This window comes from Cucurbita pepo, chromosome 8 (assembly GCF_057944985.1).
Source record: "Cucurbita pepo subsp. pepo isolate OVF chromosome 8, ASM5794498v1, whole genome shotgun sequence".
In the NCBI taxonomy this organism is placed as follows: domain Eukaryota; kingdom Viridiplantae; phylum Streptophyta; class Magnoliopsida; order Cucurbitales; family Cucurbitaceae; genus Cucurbita; species Cucurbita pepo.
Window position 1 is genome coordinate 5818059 of NC_141805.1, and position 20024 is coordinate 5838082.

The 20024-nt window shown below is 34.5% G+C and overlaps 3 pseudogenes; all 3 read left to right on the forward strand.

Annotated features, from left to right (window-relative positions):
* Positions 1-3897: 3897 nt before the first annotated feature.
* Positions 3898-4305, forward strand: LOC147791422 (14 kDa proline-rich protein DC2.15 pseudogene; annotated as a pseudogene).
* Positions 4306-10622: 6317 nt separating this feature from the next.
* LOC147791423 (14 kDa proline-rich protein DC2.15 pseudogene) lies at positions 10623-11027 on the forward strand (annotated as a pseudogene).
* Positions 11028-18647: 7620 nt separating this feature from the next.
* On the forward strand, positions 18648-19046 carry LOC147791424 (14 kDa proline-rich protein DC2.15 pseudogene; annotated as a pseudogene).
* The last annotated feature ends 978 nt before the right edge of the window (positions 19047-20024 follow it).

Below are 20024 nucleotides of genomic sequence, written 5' to 3' on the forward strand. Positions count from 1 at the left end.
TTTTTTTTTTTTTACTTTAATTTAAAAATAAACTACAATATTTGAATAGTTAAAGAGAAATTATTGGTAGAGTTGATATGATTTTTTTGGGATTGATTAAGAATGAACAACAAAGGAAATATAATGTTTTTTAATGGATCAAATCTTGAAGGTTTGACTTTTTATGGTTTGCAAGTGGAGAATAAAGTTTAAATTAAGAGTAAAAAAAAAAAGGAAGAAATAAAAGTCATTAAATTGACTAATTAATGTTTTTATATTTGATTATGCAATGTATTGATTGGTGGAGTTCTGGGATGTGTCACACACCTCTCTTTGCTTGTCCATTACTTTGACTTTCTTTTAAGTAAATTGTCTTGGAGTGATGCCTTCCAATTTTTCAAGTTCATCTTTTTTCTTTTTTTGATATATTTTAATTATAAACTTTCTATTTTCGATCTACTAAAATATTATGTCGGCGAGACAATAAATAGTTTTTGAACAATCAAATATTATGTCGGCGTCACTCTCAATTAATCATTTTAATTTTTATGAATTATCCTAACTTCTATTAGGATAAACAAATAAATTTTGATTAGTTGACAATAGTCTCTATTTTTAAATTACGATAATGCCTTACATTCACTAACCTGGATGAGACGTGTCACTACACGTACGATTCTTCAACGAAATACTCATTAGAATCTTTCTTATGAAGCTATGAATTTACACATTCAATTTAAAAATAAGAAATAACAAGTACCATCAACGTTAGAAAAGAAACATTAACATGATTCCAGTACGAAGATGAGAACCCTGAACTACCCATGAAGAAAAACAATGCATACTACTCTCATAACTTAGCTTCTATGACCATTCTAGAATCACGGTCGTATGTGTAGGGGTGCTTTACCTTTACCTAAAATATAAGGGTAGTATGTGGCTAGTATTTTAAGAAATACTCAATAAGTAACCCTACGGTTGGGGTCAGATAATGCAAACAAACATATACATGATAGGGCCTATACTTTAAAACAATATAACATGACATTGAGCTCTTTCTAGTCTGGGTAAGGTTGGATGTGTGTTACTTTTTGAGACAAGCTAATGTAATAGCCCAACAATAAAGAAAGAAAGAAACAAATAAAATAATTATAAAAAAATAATAATAATAAAAATAAATAAATAAATAAACAAAAAAAAAAACAACCTTTCCCCCTCTCCACTAACCTTTCATCCCTCCCCACAATTATCTCTCCTCAACTCATCCTCATGCCACAGAGCAACAGTTCCTTGCAAAAAAAAATAAACAGAAAAACAACTTCAGATTTACTTGAGAAAAAAAAAATGAGAATGACCTTTTTACTCAGCTGTGATTCATGTGAGATTTATGTGAAGATAGATCTGATCAATAAGATATATATTAAATCTTCATTTTCTTTTATCCTATTGTTTTTTAGAAATCACAGTCAATTATATTTAGATCTTCGTTGAATTATTACAATGGTTTAGCTTTGAGTTAGAAACTAAATGTCCATCATTCATATGAATTCTAGCAAATCATTAGTAATATTAGATTAAATTTATATTAGTAGCCAAATGAATAGATTAAAAATAGAATGACCATGAAAATTTGTGAACAGTAAACATTGAGGTAAGGAAAGATTTGGAAACAGAGATCCACTGTAAATTTAGAATACATGAGAACAGAATGAAAAGGGCATAGGGAACAAAAAAAAAAAAAAAAAAAAATTAGGGAATTAAAAACCACAAACTAAATATAGAGGGAAAGGTAAATGCAGATGGTAAATACAGAGAGTAGTAAAGCTCACAATAACTTAAATAGTTGTATATACTTTTCTTTCTACCATAGTAACCATGGAAAATAAGATTTTTAATAAAAATATAATTATTGATTATATTTCAAGACTTTTAACAATGGACCCATGTAAATGAGAGAAATAATTTTATAGATTTCAAACTTGAAACTGATTTTCTGGGCTCACATAGGTTGACTCGGATTTCAAAGGACGGAATCGAACATTCATTAAAGATATATTCGTGGCAACGATTTAAGCTAGCCAAGTAAGTGAACTTACTATCGGCATGGTTATATTTGCTGTTGACACGTGCCCCGTGATTCTGCACGTGTCATATATGTTATAATATGTGAATTGTTTAATAATAATTACGGTACGATGTGTTCATGAAACGTTAACGTTAGGTTACATACCAGAGTGATATGGATAAGAGAGATTGATGGAAGAATACAGTTAGGCTACGGGTAGAAAGGGATATTGTTGTGATAGATTGATAGAACGATAGCGTTAGGTTAAGTTCTTGTGATGAGATGACTAAGGTACGTTAACGTAATGATATGTCTGTGATAAGTAAAGAACGTTAAGGCTATGATAAGTTAGAGAACGATATGACTATGAAGTGTTTATGTTATGACTCGTTTATGATATGAGACATTGTGATGCAATATGTTATGGTATGATGTGTATATGATGAAATGTTATGTTAAAAGCATAGAACGTTATGTTAGGTCTCCTAAATTGTGTGTATACAGCACGATATGAATGACATGAAATTACGATAAATGACATGAAGTATAACCCCGTTAGAATTATGTATGATTTGAGAATTGAAGGATGAGAAACGATATGACATGAATGATGAACGATATCTGAAACGATATGAAAAATGATATGATACGTACATAATGCTAGCGGGGTTGTATTAAAGGATAATGAAAATGGAAAAGTTTTGGGACCTCATGCATTATGTGTGCTCATGCATTTGGGAGGGATACCCCTATCCCATCACGAGGGTACGGACGCGTACATCCAATGGCAGGACAACGATCGTTATGCTCTGCATAGCGCTGCCGTGATGGTTACTAGTTCTACCGAGTGTCTGGCCTAAGGGGCTCCTAGAGTATGCCCACCGGATAAGGAAGGTGGCCCAGCAGTGTGTGAATTAGCTGGTGAGTCCATACTCGCACGTATGGGCTGTGTGTAGAGTATATGGTACACGTCCAAAATTATCCGTTACGACAGCATTGTAGGGAAAACGAAACGAAAGATAGGTCTCATCATTTCATTGCATGTGATTGTTGCATTTAACCCCAATAGTGGTGTCACTTGCTGAGTATTTCTTTAAATACTAAGCCATATGCTACTACATTTTTCAGGTTAAGGTAAGGCATTCCGGTACGGTTGACGACGATATCGCAACTCGAGACCAAGGCGCATGCAGAGGGTAATGGTATTTATTTTGTTAGACATGGACTAGAATAGGATGTTTTTAACTTAAACTATTCATTTTATTTAGTCTTTTGTTGTGTCGTTTTAAAGATGTTTTCAAAACACGTAAGTCCATGACTTTGTTTTAAAATAAAGGTTATGTTTTATGGAATTCAAATAAAGTCTTCCGCATTCAATGTTTATGGTACGTATACAGTAGCGACCTTAAATTAAGTAGAAAATTTTGGGTCATTACAGCTCACATGCGCACATGGACCGTTAAGGATGGACTCGTTTACATACCCCTAAGGCTTGACTCGTTGGGTTAAATGTGCTGACGCGCTGAACACCACAGAGGGAAAGATCCACATGATATCACGACGAACATAAATATCGAAAGTACACATATGTACTAACATAACGGAGATGTATCATGATGCACAACATACATAAATGCGTGAGGTCCCAATGAAGACAAACTAATTAAAAACCCATCTCTCAAGTCAATTCCTCAAAAGTTAATAAAGTAACTGAAAAAGTTGGGTGTTTCATATCCAGCAATTTATAAGGAATTTTTGTTTTAAAATACAACAAATTCTCAAACCCCAACCCTTCAAATAATTCTTCACAAGCCATCGCATAAACCTACAAACCCTTCAATATCTCTCCACCAATGGCTTCCAAGCTCTCTTCACCCATTGCGCTCCTCCTCCTCAACCTCCTCTTCTTCACTATGGTCAGCTCCACCTATGTCCCTTGCCCACCGCCGCCACCCAAGCCCCACAAGCCCACCCCGTCAAGGCAGCAACCATCACTCCCCAAGTGCCCCAGGGATACCCTCAAGCTTGGCGTCTGCGCCGACTTGCTGGACGATCTAGTGCACTTAGTGATCGGCTCACCACCAAAATCCCCATGCTGCACCCTAATCCAAGGCCTTGTTGACCTGGAAGCTGCTGTGTGCCTTTGCACTGCAGTGAAGGCCAGAGCCTTGGGTCTCAAGATTGACCTCTCAGCTTCCCTCAGCTTGCTTTTGAACTACTGTGGAAAGAAGGTTCCGTCCGGCTTCCAATGCCCTGCTTGAAACCAAATCCTTTCATTTACGTTTCTTGTTTCTTCTTCAATTTTCCATTTCAATGTCGTGTTTAAATAATCAGTTTGGTCGTACGTCGTGTTATGATGGGTTTGGAAATCTTCTCAGAATTCCACCATCTTTTTATAGTTTCATTACAATGCAATATAACATAATGGTACGTAGTTTTTTTTTCAAATGAACAACGTTGTTCGTCTATTCTTGTGTCTTATTACAAATTTGACAATGCATATGTTTGAAACCTCAAATCTTGTTTCACCTGTGTCACTTGCATGAAATCATAATAAACCCTTAACTTCAAAATTTTCATGACGAAAAATTAAAGAGAGTAATATTAACACTCAAGTTTTAAATGACAATGTTGATGAAAAATGTAGAGACCTCAATTTAATGAAAATATGGATGTCAGTGTAACAGCCCAAGTACGCCGCTAGTAGATATTACCCGTTTGGAATCGTTATGTATCGCCGTCAGCCTTACGGTTTTAAAACATGTTTGTTAGGGAGGGGTTTTCACATTCCTATAAAGAACGCTTCGTTCTCCTCTCCAACTGACGTGGGATCTCACAATCCACCCCCTTGGGGGCTAGCGTCTTTGTTGGCACACCGCTCGGTGTCTGGCTCTGATGCCATTTGTAATAGTTTAAGCTCACCGTTAGCAGGGATTATCTACTTTGGCCCGTTACGTATCGCCGTTAGTCTCACGGTTTTAAAATGTGTCTGTGAGAGATGTTTCCACATTATTTTAAGAAATGTTTCGTTCTCTTTTTCAACCGACGTGAGATCTCATAGTCCATGGGAACTTTTGAAAAATTTATGAGAATATCTAAACCATCGTATAAGAATTTGCTATTCTAAACGAGGAAGAGGGTTATTATTAATATTATGTGTTGATATTTTTATTAAATATAAGGTCAATTTTATACAATCTGATTAAAAAGTGGATTTGGTGGACAATATTAGATATCGACATATTAATGAAAAAAGAATACAATGGTCCGTGTCAATACTCTCGGTCACGGTCAATGAAAAGCAAATTGTAGAGATAATTGTTACATTTTTCTTTTTCTTTTCTTTATTTATTTATTTAATTATTTATAGAAACAATTTTAATTTTAATTTTGAAAAAGACGATGAATAATTCGTGGTTCACTAAGCTGGGAAATTAATTTTTTTTTCTAATAATTATTTATTACAATCTTTTCATAATTTTTGAATTGTTATCCATTATACTTCATATTAATTACATCATCCTATGCCTCTTTTATCTCGAGTCAATGATAAGTATTTTAATATATTTAAAATTATAAAATAGGTTTTTTTTTTTATTAATTTAATTTATTAGTATTTTTGTTGTATATATATTTTTTTTCAAAATTATCTATTGATATTGACATTTCCATAAAATCGAGACTTCCATATTTTAAACATTAATGTTAAGTAACTAATTTTGATATTTAACCTAAGGGCTATAACTTGAATAGAAAATGCAACTATCATACCTTCATTCTCATAGCCTATATAGTGACCCTACATGGTTGTCTTACCTTCATCTAAAAGAAAATAACACTTGGTTTGATAATTTAAAAAAAATACTCAATAAATAATCACACTGTTGCGGTTGAAAAATGCAAATACATGCAACGATCTCTACTTTTCAGTCTGGATAGAGTTGAATGTGTAATATTTCTCTACACATGCACACATAGATCCACCTAGCAGACTCGTATACGTATCCTCTAAGTCTACTTGTTGGGCTAGCTTACACTCACGTTGCTAGAAGCTATGGAGGGAAAAGAGTGTGCATAATATCACGACGTACATGATATCGTAGTTTATGTAGTGTAATATATGGAGATTCATGCATCATACAACATTAACATCACAACATAGTTCCATAACATGACATAATCATATTATAGTACATCTTGTATCATTGCATAAACATAACATACCACAAAACGCATCAAACAATCACGAAAAATTCGTCATTCGTACATCATACAAGTCATTCAACCAAGCCAACATTAAAGCCATTTCGTAGGCAAAGTTATTAACGTATGGAAAATTAGAGTATCTTTGTTTAAGACCTACCTTGATCGGCACAAATGTGAGGATTGTTGAGCTATTGATAACTCTCTAATAGTAGAGTCATATTAAGTCCTTTTGTAGTTAATATTGCACTCTTATTCACAATTTACTCATTTATTATCCCATTTATTCTACTTAGTGAGCATGAAATCGTTTATTGCGGTCTAACATGAAAAAAAATATGATTTTGCATAAATCGATCTTAATTGTATGTTCAATTGAGTTACGTGGTAAAATTTGAGACATTTATGCTAAACCACGTGGGAGTAGCAAATTTGGAAACAAATGGGGGATGACATGGAAATTTTAAATCCACGTCAGCAGTCCAAGTGGGTCATTGATTACCCAATGAGAAACATCCTATGTGGACTACTTATTCATTTTCAGCCCTAAAGGGGAACCCATGCTCAATATAAAAGGAAAAGGAAGATTAAGAGGAGGAGAACCACACTTTGGGGAGAAAAATCGAATTACACAGCAGCAGCCTCTGCTGCAGTGAACTGCTATGAAACTAGAGAAGAAGAAGAAAACCCTAATCTAGCAGCTGTTGACAGCAGAAGGAAAAGAAACCAACAAGGATTGATTAGGGCAAAGAGGTGGACGTGAGAGCTCAAGAGAAGGGAACTTCCATTGACGAACGACAACAAATCGGGATAACTCTCTATTTCCTTATTCTCTTTTCTTATTCCATCAATTTTACTTAATCAAGATGCAGATTCCTCTGTTTAATTCAGTTTGTATGGAGAGCTAAACTTAATAGGGGAGGCGAGAGAGTTTTATATAGTTTAAGTATGTTGATGGTATGATTTTAGTTTATTAAAGAGTTGTTGTTAATGATTTACATGTATGTTTAATTAGCTACTTTACATACATAGTTGTTCTCTTGTTCGGGAGAAGAGAGGGAGCAATGAAATCCTCTTTAATACTCTAGTTTGATAGCAAGGAGACTTGAAGGGTAATAGAAGGGTTAGGAATAATTCTTCTCCTATAGCCTTGTTAATAGAAATTACAACGATTATGGAAATAATCACCATTCATGGCCCTCGGAAGTGGGCTTGAGAATCTATTAAAAGGAACTAAAATCAACCACAAAACTCAACAACTTTTGTATTTAATCTCTCTTAGCCGAACCTTCCTCATTATAGTTGATTGTCTCATAATTTTCTGTTTTTCGACAGCAGTAGCACTCTGTTTTAGTTTTGTTTAAATAGTTAAAATCTCCAACACCCATTTGAATGTTACCCAAAAACTCAATTTCCAGCGATAAAATTAATAAAAAAGATAGGTTCCCTGTGGAATCGATAATTTACTTATTACTTGGTACTTGTGATAGTGTATACTTGCACTTATTCTTGTGAATTTTACATCATTTTATTCTATACATCCACAAGCGATAAAATATTCTTAGATATATTTATATTTTAAGTCTCTCCTTTCTTCGGTAGAGTTGAAGCCTCAAGAAAAACAGCCCAATAAATAGTTCATACTCGTAATTGTGCTCCATACATTAAACCTATGATAATTAGCCAAACTATCAAGTTTGAATAGTTCATGACACTATGGGGTTCCGCTGACTTCCAGACGTCGTTACAGATTAGCTTGATTAAAGGGTCCAGGCGAGCGCCCGGACGATTCACGCTCGCATGTGTTGGTCATGTGTAAAGGAAGTACTACACATCCAATTTGTTCGAGATTGGAGGTCACTCGAAGATGAGTTAGAGCTCGATCTCAAGAGCACGTTGCATGTGTTTGCATCAGCATGACCCCTACAGTGGGTCACTTACTGAGTATTCTTTGAAATACTCAAGCCGTATGCCACATATCATTTTTCAGGTAAAGAAAAAACGCCCATGTACGGACGACGACGACATTGGAAATAGATACTGTGGTACGTGCATAAGGTAGTTGCATGTTTAAATTCTTAGTCATAGGAGTATAGGACGCTTTTATTTCATTATTTAGATTATTCCATTTGTAATTGTTTTGTGTTAATTTTAAATTCCAACGTTATATTTTGAAACACGTAAGACTGACAATGTGTTCTAGTAGTTTGAAGTGTTCTGAATGTGTTTTAAATTTTTCGTTATTTATGATGAGTATCTAAGAGTTATATTCCGCATTTAAGAGATAAGCATGAGACTTGGTAGCGACTCTGAGTATGTAAAAATTTAGGATCGTTATATAAAATATTAACTTGAGACTAAAGAAGAAGCTAAACCTAAATGGGAATGAGTGAATAAAAAATAAAATACGAGGAATGCCAAACCGAATCAAATAAGTTAACAAATCAAAATTTGTTACCCATGCAGTATTAGAAAGCCATGACAAAGGGATGATCTTAGAGTCAAGGTCGAGGCCTAAGCCATCGAGGCTAGAAATAAGTCACTTAGGTTGAGGCCACCTTGGTCAGGTTGAGAAAATCTTGATGAATAGCTTTACTGAGTAAGCCTATGTCAAGGCAAACACCTTCATCCAAGTCTATGATGAATCTCTCTACCTTCTTTGTCTTCATGTAGACCAATTTCGACGCTAGGCTAAGCTCATTCGCCTCATGAATTCTTGGTATATTCCTATTGTTTTATACATGCGACCATGCTTAAGTAATACTCTTCTCATAATGTCGTGTGATTAAACCACCATTAGGACTGAGAAACATATTTGTGCATCATCCTACAACATGAACGACGCACAAGATACTTTATGGTCATCTAAACTCTTCAATAGATGAAATATCATCTCCATTATGAATCTATTCCTCCTTTCACTGACGTCATTCTGTTGAGGAGTGTATAGTACTGTCAATTGATGTTCAATTCCAGCCTCTTCACAAAACCTGTTAAAAGTTTCTAAAGTGTACTCCTTACCATTATCTGATCTTATAGTCTGAATCAAGCATGCACTTTCATTCTCAACTCTGGCTTTGAATTTCAAAATACGCCCGCTACTTCTGGCTTTTGCTTCAGCAAGAAGATCCAACACATTCTCGTTAGATCATAAATAAAAACAATGTAATAAAGATTACCATTTAACGATGTAGTTCGTTGACGACCACAAAGATCAGTATGAACCAGCTGTAGTTTTTTCGAGGCTCTCCATGAATGTTTAGGAAAGGGTTGCCTATGTTGCTCCCCAAAATTACAAGCACGGCAAAGAGGAATGTAATCATTAATGTCAGCGAGTCTTTTTACCAGCTTCTTTGACTGCATCTAAAGCAAACCTCAATGATGAAAGTGACCAAGTCTTTTGTGCCAAATCTCAGTGGCACTAGGTCTTGATATAAAGGTAAGGTGCTCTCTTTCCATCGGATTTAGAGCAAAGCTTTTTCCTTTCATTTTGACATTGAACAAGTCTTTGCCACTACATCTCTAATCAATCTCTGCTTATTCGCAAACAACTCTTTATATAGCCTATATCGAAGTTTAACGGTCCAATTTATGTTTTAAAATTGATTTTTGGGATCCTAAATAAAAGTCTTTTTTTTCTTTTTTTAGAGATCTTTTATCTTATAACCATTTTCATCCTAAGTAAACTTTAAAAGATTTTCAAAGCATGCATGTAATAACAATCTTAGTCTTGTCATGTTTTAGAAGTTGTACTGTTATGTCATACTAACATCAATATATATCAAAACTCATTGTTAACATATATTTATCCGCTTTGACTCACTATATATCGCCGCCAATTTATAATTTACTAGGGAGAGATTTCCACACCCTTATAAAAAAAAAAAAAGATGTTTCGTTACTCCTTCAAAATGACGTGGAATCTCGTAGTTATATTTAAAAAAAAAAAACCATATTATATTTGTAAAAATTATTTGTGCTAAAAATAATCTCTACATTATCATCTATTACCCACTTGTCCGGAAGGGTTCTATCAAATATTATTTTCCAACGATACAAACCACAATAATTTATTTTAAAAAGTATTTGATATCTTATTATCGAACATCACTTCGTCTAGTTTGTAGGCCATTTGACATTTTTATAATACTTTAAAAAAAGACAAACTAATTAAAAACCCATCTCTCAAATCAATTCCTCAAAACTTAATAAAGTAACTGAAAGAGTTACGTGTTTCATATCCAGCAATTTATAAGGAATTTTTGTTTTAAAATACAACAAATTCCCAAACCCCATTTATAAAAACCCTAACCCTTTTCATAATTCTTCACAAGCCATCGCACGAACCTACAAACCCTTCAATATCTCTCCACCAATGGCTTCCAAGCTCTCTTCGCCCATTGCCCTCCTCCTCATCAACCTCCTCTTCTTCACTATGGTCAGCTCCACCTATATCCCTTGCCCACCGCCGTCACCCAAGCCCCACAAGCCCACCGCGTCAAGGCAGCAACCATCACTCCCCAAGTGCCCCAGGGACACCCTCAAGCTTGGCGTCTGCACCGACTTGCTGGACGATCTAGTGCACTTAATGATCGGCTCACCAAAATCCCCATGCTGCACCCTAATCCAAGGCCTTGTTGACCTGGAAGCTGCTGTGTGCCTTTGCACTGTGGTGAAGGCCAGAGCCTTGGGTCTCAAGATTGACCTCTCAGCTTCCCTCAGCTTGCTTTTGAACTACTGTGGAAAGAAGGTTCCGTCCGGCTTCCAATGCCCTGCTTGAAACCAAATCCTTTCATTTCCGTTTCTGGTTTCTTCTTCAATTTTCTATTTCAATGTCGTGTTTAAATAATCAGTTTGGTCGTACGTCGTGTTATGATGGGTTTGAAAATATTCTCAGAATTCCACCATCTTTTTATAGTTTCATTGCAATGCAATGTAACATAATGGTTCGTAGTTTTTTTTTCAAATGAACAACGTTGTTCGTCTATTCTTGTGTCTTATTACAAATTTGACGATGCATATGTTTGAAACCTCAAATCTTGTATCACCTGTGTCACTTGCATGAAATCATAATAAACCCTTAACTTCAAAGTTTTCATGACGAAAAATTAAAGAGAGTAATATTAACACTCAAGTTTTAAATGACAATGTTGATGAAAAATGTAGAGACTTCAGTTTAATGAAAATTTGGATGTCAGTGTAATAGCCCAAGTACGCCGCTAGTAGATATTATCCGTTTGGAATCGTTATGTATCGCCGTCAGCCTTACGGTTTTAAAACATGTTTGTTAGGGAGAGGTTTTCACATTCCTATAAAGAACGCTTCGTTCTCCTCTTCAACTGACGTGGGATCTCACAATCCACCCCCTTGGGGGCCGGCGTCTTTGTTGGCAGACCGCACGGTATCTGGCTCTGATGCCATTTGTAATAGCCTAGGCTCACCTTTAGCAGGGATTATCTACTTTGGCCCGTTACGTATCACCGTTAGTCTCACGGTTTTAAAATGTGTCTGTGAGAGATGTTTCCACATTACTTTAAGAAATGTTTCGTTCTCTTTTAAAACCGACGTTTGATCTCATAGTCCATGGGAACTTTTGAAAAATTTATGAGAATATTTAAACTGTCGTATAAGAATTTACTATTCTAAACGAGGAAGAGGGTTATTATTAATATTATGCGTTCATATTTTTATTAAATATAAGGTCAATTTTATACAATATGATTAAAAAGTGGATTTGGTGGACAATATTAGATATCGACATATTAATGAAAAAAGAATACAATGGTCCGTGTCAATACTCTCATTCACGGTCAATGAAAAGCAAATTGTAGAGATAATTGCTACATTTTTCTTTTTCTTTTATTTATTTATTTATTTAATTATTTATAGAAACAACTTTAATTTTAATTTTGAAGAAGACGATGAATAATTAGTGGTTCACTAAGCTCGGCACTTAATTTTTTTTTTCAAATAATTATTTATTACAACCTTTTCATAATTTTTGAATTGTTATCCATTATACTTCATATTAATTACATAATCATATGCCTCTTTTATCTCGAGTCAATCACAAGTATTTTAATATATTTATAATTGGAAAATAGGTTTTTTTTAATTTTATTATTAATTTAATTTATTAGTATTTTTGTTGTATATATATTTTTTTTTCAAAATTATCTATTGATATTGACATTTCCATAAAATCGAGACTTCCATATTTTAAACATTAATGTTAAGTAACTAATTTTGATATCTAACCTAAGGGCTATAACTTGAATAGAAAATGCAACTATCATACCTTCATTCTCATAGCCTACATAGTGACCCTACATGGTTGTCTTGCCTTCATCTAAAAAAAATAGCATTGGTTTGATAATTTAAAAAAATACTCAGTAAATAATCACACTGTTGCGGTCGGAAAATGCAAATACATGCAACGATCTCTACTTTTCAGTCTGGATAGAGTTGAATGTGTAATATTTCTCTACACATGCACACATAGATCCACCTAGCAGACTCGTATACGTATCCTCTAAGTCTACTTGTTGGGCTAGCTTAAACTCACGTTGGCAGAAGCTATGGAGGGAAAGGAGCGTGCATAATACCACGACGTACATGATATCGTAGTTTATGTAGTGTAATATATGGAGGTTCATGCATCTTACAACATTAATATCACAACATAGTTCCATAACATGACATAATCATATTATAGTACATCTTGTATCATTGCATAAACATAACATAACACAAAACGCATCAAACAATCATGAAAAATTCGTCATTCGTACATCATACAAGGCATTCACTGCAACAAATACCATCTTTTATAGCTTTTTTGTATAATATTTTCTAAAAGATGCTATAAATCAGAAAGAAAATAAAGGTTTTTTTATTTATTTTTTTTATTTTTTTTAATGTTATCCCTAAAAACCTAATCACGCGTATCAAAGCCTTCCTTTCTTTTTCTGTCCTTTTCCCTCTAGACACCCATATTCCCTCAGACCCTAGGGCAAAACCAAATCTCGCCTTCTTTCTCTCACGCAACAATCCATCCTTCTTTCTTTCGTGCTTCAAAATTTTTCCCTCAAGATCCATCCTTCTTTCTTTTGTGCGTCAAAATTTTTCTCTGATTTGCATCAGATCTCAAGATGGTGGCATTGAGAGGAGGCATACAGTTTATTGTTGATGCTTTGTCTATGAAAAACCCTATTCTCCTACCTCACTGCAAATTGAACAATCCAAGATGGAGGTTAGTTGTTTTTTTTTTTTCCCTATTATCTTCTTTGTTGGCTCACTTTGTAAAGAATTTCATTGATGAATTATTCTAAGTGATTTGTCTTTGTATCTTCCTTTTTAATTTCTTTTTGAAGGATCGAACTACTACTAAATAATTAAGTTTTTCATTTACATTTAGTACACACTAATAAACTTTTGTGAGTTCAGTCCTTTGGTCCTTCATTAAGTAATGTACTTTACTTTTAAGTGTGTATTTTCCTAGCTGTAGAATTTTTCTTTGAATGTAGATTGGTGAGTTCTGTGAGGTAGATGTAGTTGTTGTCTTGTGTTAAAAGGTTGAATGTAGTTTTGTGAGTTAGATCAACGGAATAAAAACATAATACAAGAAACTATCTTTATTTTTCATTGTGTTGGTTCAATCAATACATGCCCAAATTGAGGAACCACATGAAGATTACAAACAAAAAAATAAGCCTAAGAGTACAAAGTAATTAAGTTTAGAGGAATTTGTTAATTCATAGGTTATTTCAAGCCCATTCTACCGGTAGGAATGATTTATGTTAACGGGTTACATATTCTGCAAGTATCAAGTAGTAGGAAGAAGTTTATACACGTATTATGGACTGCATATAAATTCCTTGAGCAAAATACCAATTGTATTATGTATGACTAAATTTTTGTGGCCTTTTCTCCTTGATTTTTTTTTTCCTTTGATATATTAGGTCTCCTTTTCTCCTTCCTTGTGTATAACTTATTAAATACATGATTGGCAAGATCACTCACTTTCACACAACAACAACAAGAACTTGTGTGGCCCTATTGTTACTGTTACTGTTATTTTGCATTTAGGGCTTTCAACAACACATTCTTCTTCTTATTTGATTTTGAGGATTTCTTCAACTGAGATCTTAGATAAATTAGAAGATCAGTTAGAAGAAGTTGTTCCTAATTAGAAGACCAGTTAGACTGATTTCGGTCTTTGACTTTTGTTTGCTAACTTGGAGTGACTAGGAGAAAGAATATTTGTAGATCCTTTAAAGACTACTTTTCTTTTTTCTCAAGAGAATTCATTAGTTTGTATGGTCATTTTCTTTGGTTAATAAGCTTTTTTTGGTTGGCCTTACTCGTCGTGATATCAATTTTTTTTTAATGGTTCTGTTTGGTTTATCATATGAGGACAACACTTCATCAAAAAGGGCTATTTGAAAGGATTGGGTTTTATTACAAAGTTATGGTTTTCATCCAAGGGAATCAAAAAGCGTAATTCTCTTTCTTTCCTCGTAAACTTTGAGTGGACAATGCCCTCCCCTTTCAATTCTAATTGAAAGCTGTAATGCAAGTATTTGAACTAATGTTTCTATGCTCTGTTTTTAAGAAATGAAACGTGCTTACATATATAAGATGAACAATAATGTTCTATTCTCTTTTTTACTTTTATATGATATTTAGATTTTGTTGCTATTTTGCACTTCTCTTCGAATCACCTTATGTCAAACCTTTTGGTACTATTTTGCATTTCTCTTCGAATCACTGATATATATGCTTTGATAATGTTGCAGGATTTCTTGAAAGCACTAATTGGCAAGAAACAACGACCAATTTATCAATTGACATTGCCTAGAGTCAGCCACAAAGATGCAACTTAGGCTCTGATACCAAATTGATAAGGCAACCCTAATCCTCAACCCAACGATCAAGTTTTTGTTGGAGCAAGGAAGCACTAATTGGCAAGCAACAACGAACAATTATCAATTGACATTGCTAAAAGGGTGGAACAGAGAAGACATTGATGTCGGTTCGAATACCTTTAGGATTGGTGTACTTGATTTGATCAAAATCAAAGATGTCACATACTGTGGATAGTGAGTTTTTGTTCTATTTATTGTGTATTGGGTGGGGAAGAACTGATTTGAAAATTGTGCTAGTGTAACGAGTCTGATATTCTTATATAGATCGAGTTGAATACTTTATTTTGTAATGTGTTAGTAGATTATTAAATTTCAATTATATTTTTGTTATAGCATAAGATTAAATGTATAAATATAGCTTATTAAAAATGAATAATAGCATAAAATATAGTATAAATATAGCTTATTAAAAATGAATGATAGCATAATATTTTAGTTATGTTTACATATTTATAACTTTAACAAAAATGCTATAAAATGTTTTCATAGCATTGCATATAAGCTATATTTAGGTACTATATAATAATATTTATTATAGCTATACAAAAACGCTATAAAAAGTTCAAGACTTTTAATAACATGGGCTGTCACGACGTACGAAAAATGCTATAAAAGGTCTATGATAGCATTTTTCGGAAGCTATCTAATCCAATATTTGTTGTAGTGATTCAACCAAGCCAACATTAAAGCCATTTCGTAGGCGAAGTTATTAACGTATGGAAAATTAGAGTATCTTTGTTTAAGACCTACCTTGATCGGCACAAATGTGAGGATTGTTAAGCTATTCTTAGATATATTTATATTTTAAGTCTCTCCTTTCTACGGTAGAGTTGAAGCCTCAAGAAAAACAGCCCAATAAATAGTTCATACTCGCAATTGTGCTCCATACATTAAACCTATGATAATTACCCATACTATCAAGTTTGAATAGTTCATGACACTATGGGGTTCTGCTAACTTCCAGACGTCGTTACAGATAAGCTTGATTAGATGGTCCAGGCGAGCGCTCGGAGGATTCACGCTCGCACGTGTGGGTCATGTGTAAAGAAGTACTACACATCCAATTTGTTCGAGATTGGAGGTCACTCCTAGATGAGTTAGAGCTCGATCCCAAGAGTATGTTGCACGTGTTTGCATCAGCATGACCCCTACAGTAGATACTGTGGTACGTGCATAAGGTAGTTGCATGTTTAAATTCTTAGTCATAGGAGTATAGGACGCTTTTATTTCATTATTTAGATTATTCCATTTGTAATTGTCTTGTTTTAATGTTAAATTCAAACGTTATATTTTGAAACACGTAAGACCGACAATGTGTTCTAGTAGTTTGAAGTGTTCTGAATGTGTTTTCAATTTTCCATTATTTATGATGAGTATCTAAGTGCTATATTCCGCATTGAAGAGATAAGCATGATTCTTGGTAGCGACTCTGAGTATGTAAAAATTTAGGATCGTTACATAAAACATTAACTTGAGACTAAAGGAGAAGCTAAACCTTAATGGGAATGAGTGAATAAAAACGCCAAACCGAATCAAATAAGTTAACAAATAAAATTTATTACCCATGCAGTATTAGAAAGCCATGACAAAGGGATGACCTTAGAGTCAAGGTCAAGGCCTAAGCCATCGAGGCTAGAAATAAGTCACTTAGGTTGAGGCCACCTTGGTCGAGTTGAGAAAATCTTAATGAATAGCTTTACTGAGTAAGCCTAGGTCGAGGCAAACACCTTCATCCAAGTCTACGATGAATCTCTCTACCTTCTTTGTCTTAATGTAGACCAATTTCGAGGCTAGGCTAAGCTCATTCGTCTCATGAATTCTTGGTGAATTCCTATTGTTTTATACATGTGGCCATGCTCAAGTAATACTCTTCTCATAATGTCGTGTGATTACACCACCATTAGGATTGAGAAACACATTTGTGCATCATCCTAGAACATGAACGATGCACAAGATACTTTATGGTCATCTAAACTCTTCAATAGATGAAATATCATCTCCATTATGAATCTATTTCTCCTTTCACTGACGTCATTCTGTTGAGGAGTGTACAGTGCTGTCAATTGATGTTCAATTCCAGCCTCTTCACAAAACCTGTTAAAAGTTTCTGAACTGTACTCCTTGCCATTATCTGATCTTATAGTCTAAATCAAGCATGCACTTTCATTCTCAACTCTGGCTTTGAATTTCAAAATACGCCCGCTACTTCTTGTTGTTGCTTCAGCAAGAAGATCCAACACATTCTCGTTAGATCATAAATAAAAACAATGTAATAAAGATTACCATTTAATGATGTTGTTCGTTGACGACCACAAAGATCAGTATGAACAGCTTGCAGTTTTTTCGAGGCTCTCCATGAATGTTTAGGAAAGGGTTGCCTATGTTGCTCCCGAAATTACAAGCATGACAAAGAGGAATGTAATCATTAATGTCAGCGAGTCTTTTTACCAGCTTCTTAGACTGCATCTAAAGCAAACCTCAACGATGAAAGTGCCCAAGTCTTTTGTGCCAAATCTCAGTGGCACTAGCTCTTGAAATAAAGGTCATCTGCTCTCTCTCCATCGGATTTAGAGCAAAGCTTTTTCCTTTCATTTTGACATTAAACAAGTCTTTGCCACTACATCTCTAATCAATCACTGCTTATTCGCAAACAACACTTTATATAGCCCATATCGAAGTTTAACGGTCCAATTTATGTTTTAAAATTGATTTTTGGGATCCTAAATAAATGTCTTTTTTTTTTTTTCTTTTTTTAGAGATCTTTTATCTTATAGTCATTTTCATCTTAAGTAAACTTTAAAGGATTTTCAAAGCATGCATGTAATAACAATCTTAGTCTTGTCATGTTTTAGAAGTTGTACTGTTATGTCATACTAACATCAATATATATCAAAACTCATTGTTAACATATATTTATCCGCTTTGATTCATTATATATCGCCGCCAATTTTACAATTTACTAGGGAGAGGTTTCCACACCCTTATAAAAAAAAATGTTTCGTTACTCCTTCAAAATGACGTGGAATCTCAGAGTTATATTTAAAAAAAAACCATATTATATTTGTAAAAATTATTTGTGCTAAAAATAATCTCTAGATTATCATCTATTGCCCACTTGTCTGGAACGGTTCTACCAAATATTATTTTCCAACCATACAAACCACAATAATTTATTTTAAAAAGTATTTGATATCTTATTATCGAAGATCACTTCGTCTAGTTTGTAGGCCATTTGACATTTTTATAATATTTAAAAAAAGACAAACTAATTAAAAACCCATCTCTCAAATCAATTCCTCAAAACTTAATAAAGTAACTGAAAGAGTTAGGTGTTTCATATACAGCAATTTGTAAGGAATTTTTGTTTTAAAATACAACAAATTTCCAAACCCCATTTAAACGACCCTAACCCTTCTCATAATTCTTCACAAGCCATAGCACAAACCTACAAACCCTTCAATATCTCTCCACCAATGGCTTCCAAGCTCTCTTCGCCCATTGCCCTCCTCCTCCTCAACCTCCTCTTCTTCACTATGGTCAGCTCCACCTATGTCCCTTGCCCACCGCCGCCAGACAAGCCCACCCCGTCAAGGCAGCAACCATCACTCCCCAAGTGCCCCAGGGACACCCTCAAGCTTGGCGTCTGCGCCGACTTGCTGGACGATCTAGTGAACTTAGTGATCGGCTCACCACCAAAATCCCCATGCTGCACCCTAATCCAAGGCCTTGTTGACCTGGAAGCTGCTGTGTGCCTTTGCACTGCAGTGAAGGCCAGAGCCTTGGGTCTCAAGATTGACCTCTCAGTTTCCCTCAGCTTGCTTTTGAACTACTGTGGAAAGAATGTTCCGTCCGGCTTCCAATGCCCTGCTTAAAACCAAATCCTTTCATTTCCGTTTCTTGTTTATTCTTCAATTTTCCATTTCAATGTCGTGTTTAAATAATCAGTTTGGTCGTACGTCGTGTTATGATGGGTTTGGAAATCTTCTCAGAATTCCACCATCATTTTATAGTTTCATTACAATGCAATGTAACATAATGGTACGTAGTTTTTTTTTTCATATGAACAACGTTGTTCGTCTATTCTTGTGTGTTATTACAAATTTGACGATGCATATGTTTGAAACCTCAAATCTTGTTTCACTTGTGTCACTTGCATGAAATCATAATAAACCCTTAACTTCAAAATTTTCATGACGAAAAATTAAAGAGAGTAATATTAACACTCAAGTTTTAAATGACAATGTTGATGAAAAATGTAGAGACCTCAATTTAATGAAAATATGGATGTCAGTGTAACAGCCCATGTATGCCGCTAGTAGATATTATCTGTTTGGAATCGTTATGTATCGCCGTCAGCCTTACGGTTTTAAAACATGTTTGTTAGGGAGAGGTTTTCACATTCCTATAAAGAACGCTTCGTTCTCCTCTTCAACTGACGTGGGATCTCACAATCCACCCCCTTGGGGGCCGGCGTCTTTGTTGGCAGACCGCACGGTATCTGGCTCTGATGCCATTTGTAATAGCCTAGGCTCACCATTAGCAGGGATTATCTACTTTGGCCCGTTACGTATCACCGTTAGTCTCACGGTTTTAAAATGTGTCTGTGAGAGATGTTTCCACATTACTTTAAGAAATGTTTCGTTCTCTTTTAAAACCGACGTTTGATCTCATAGTCCATGGGAACTTTTGAAAAATTTATGAGAATATTTAAACTGTCGTATAAGAATTTACTATTCTAAACGAGGAAGAGGGTTATTATTAATATTATGCGTTCATATTTTTATTAAATATAAGGTCAATTTTATACAATATGATTAAAAAGTGGATTTGGTGGACAATATTAGATATCG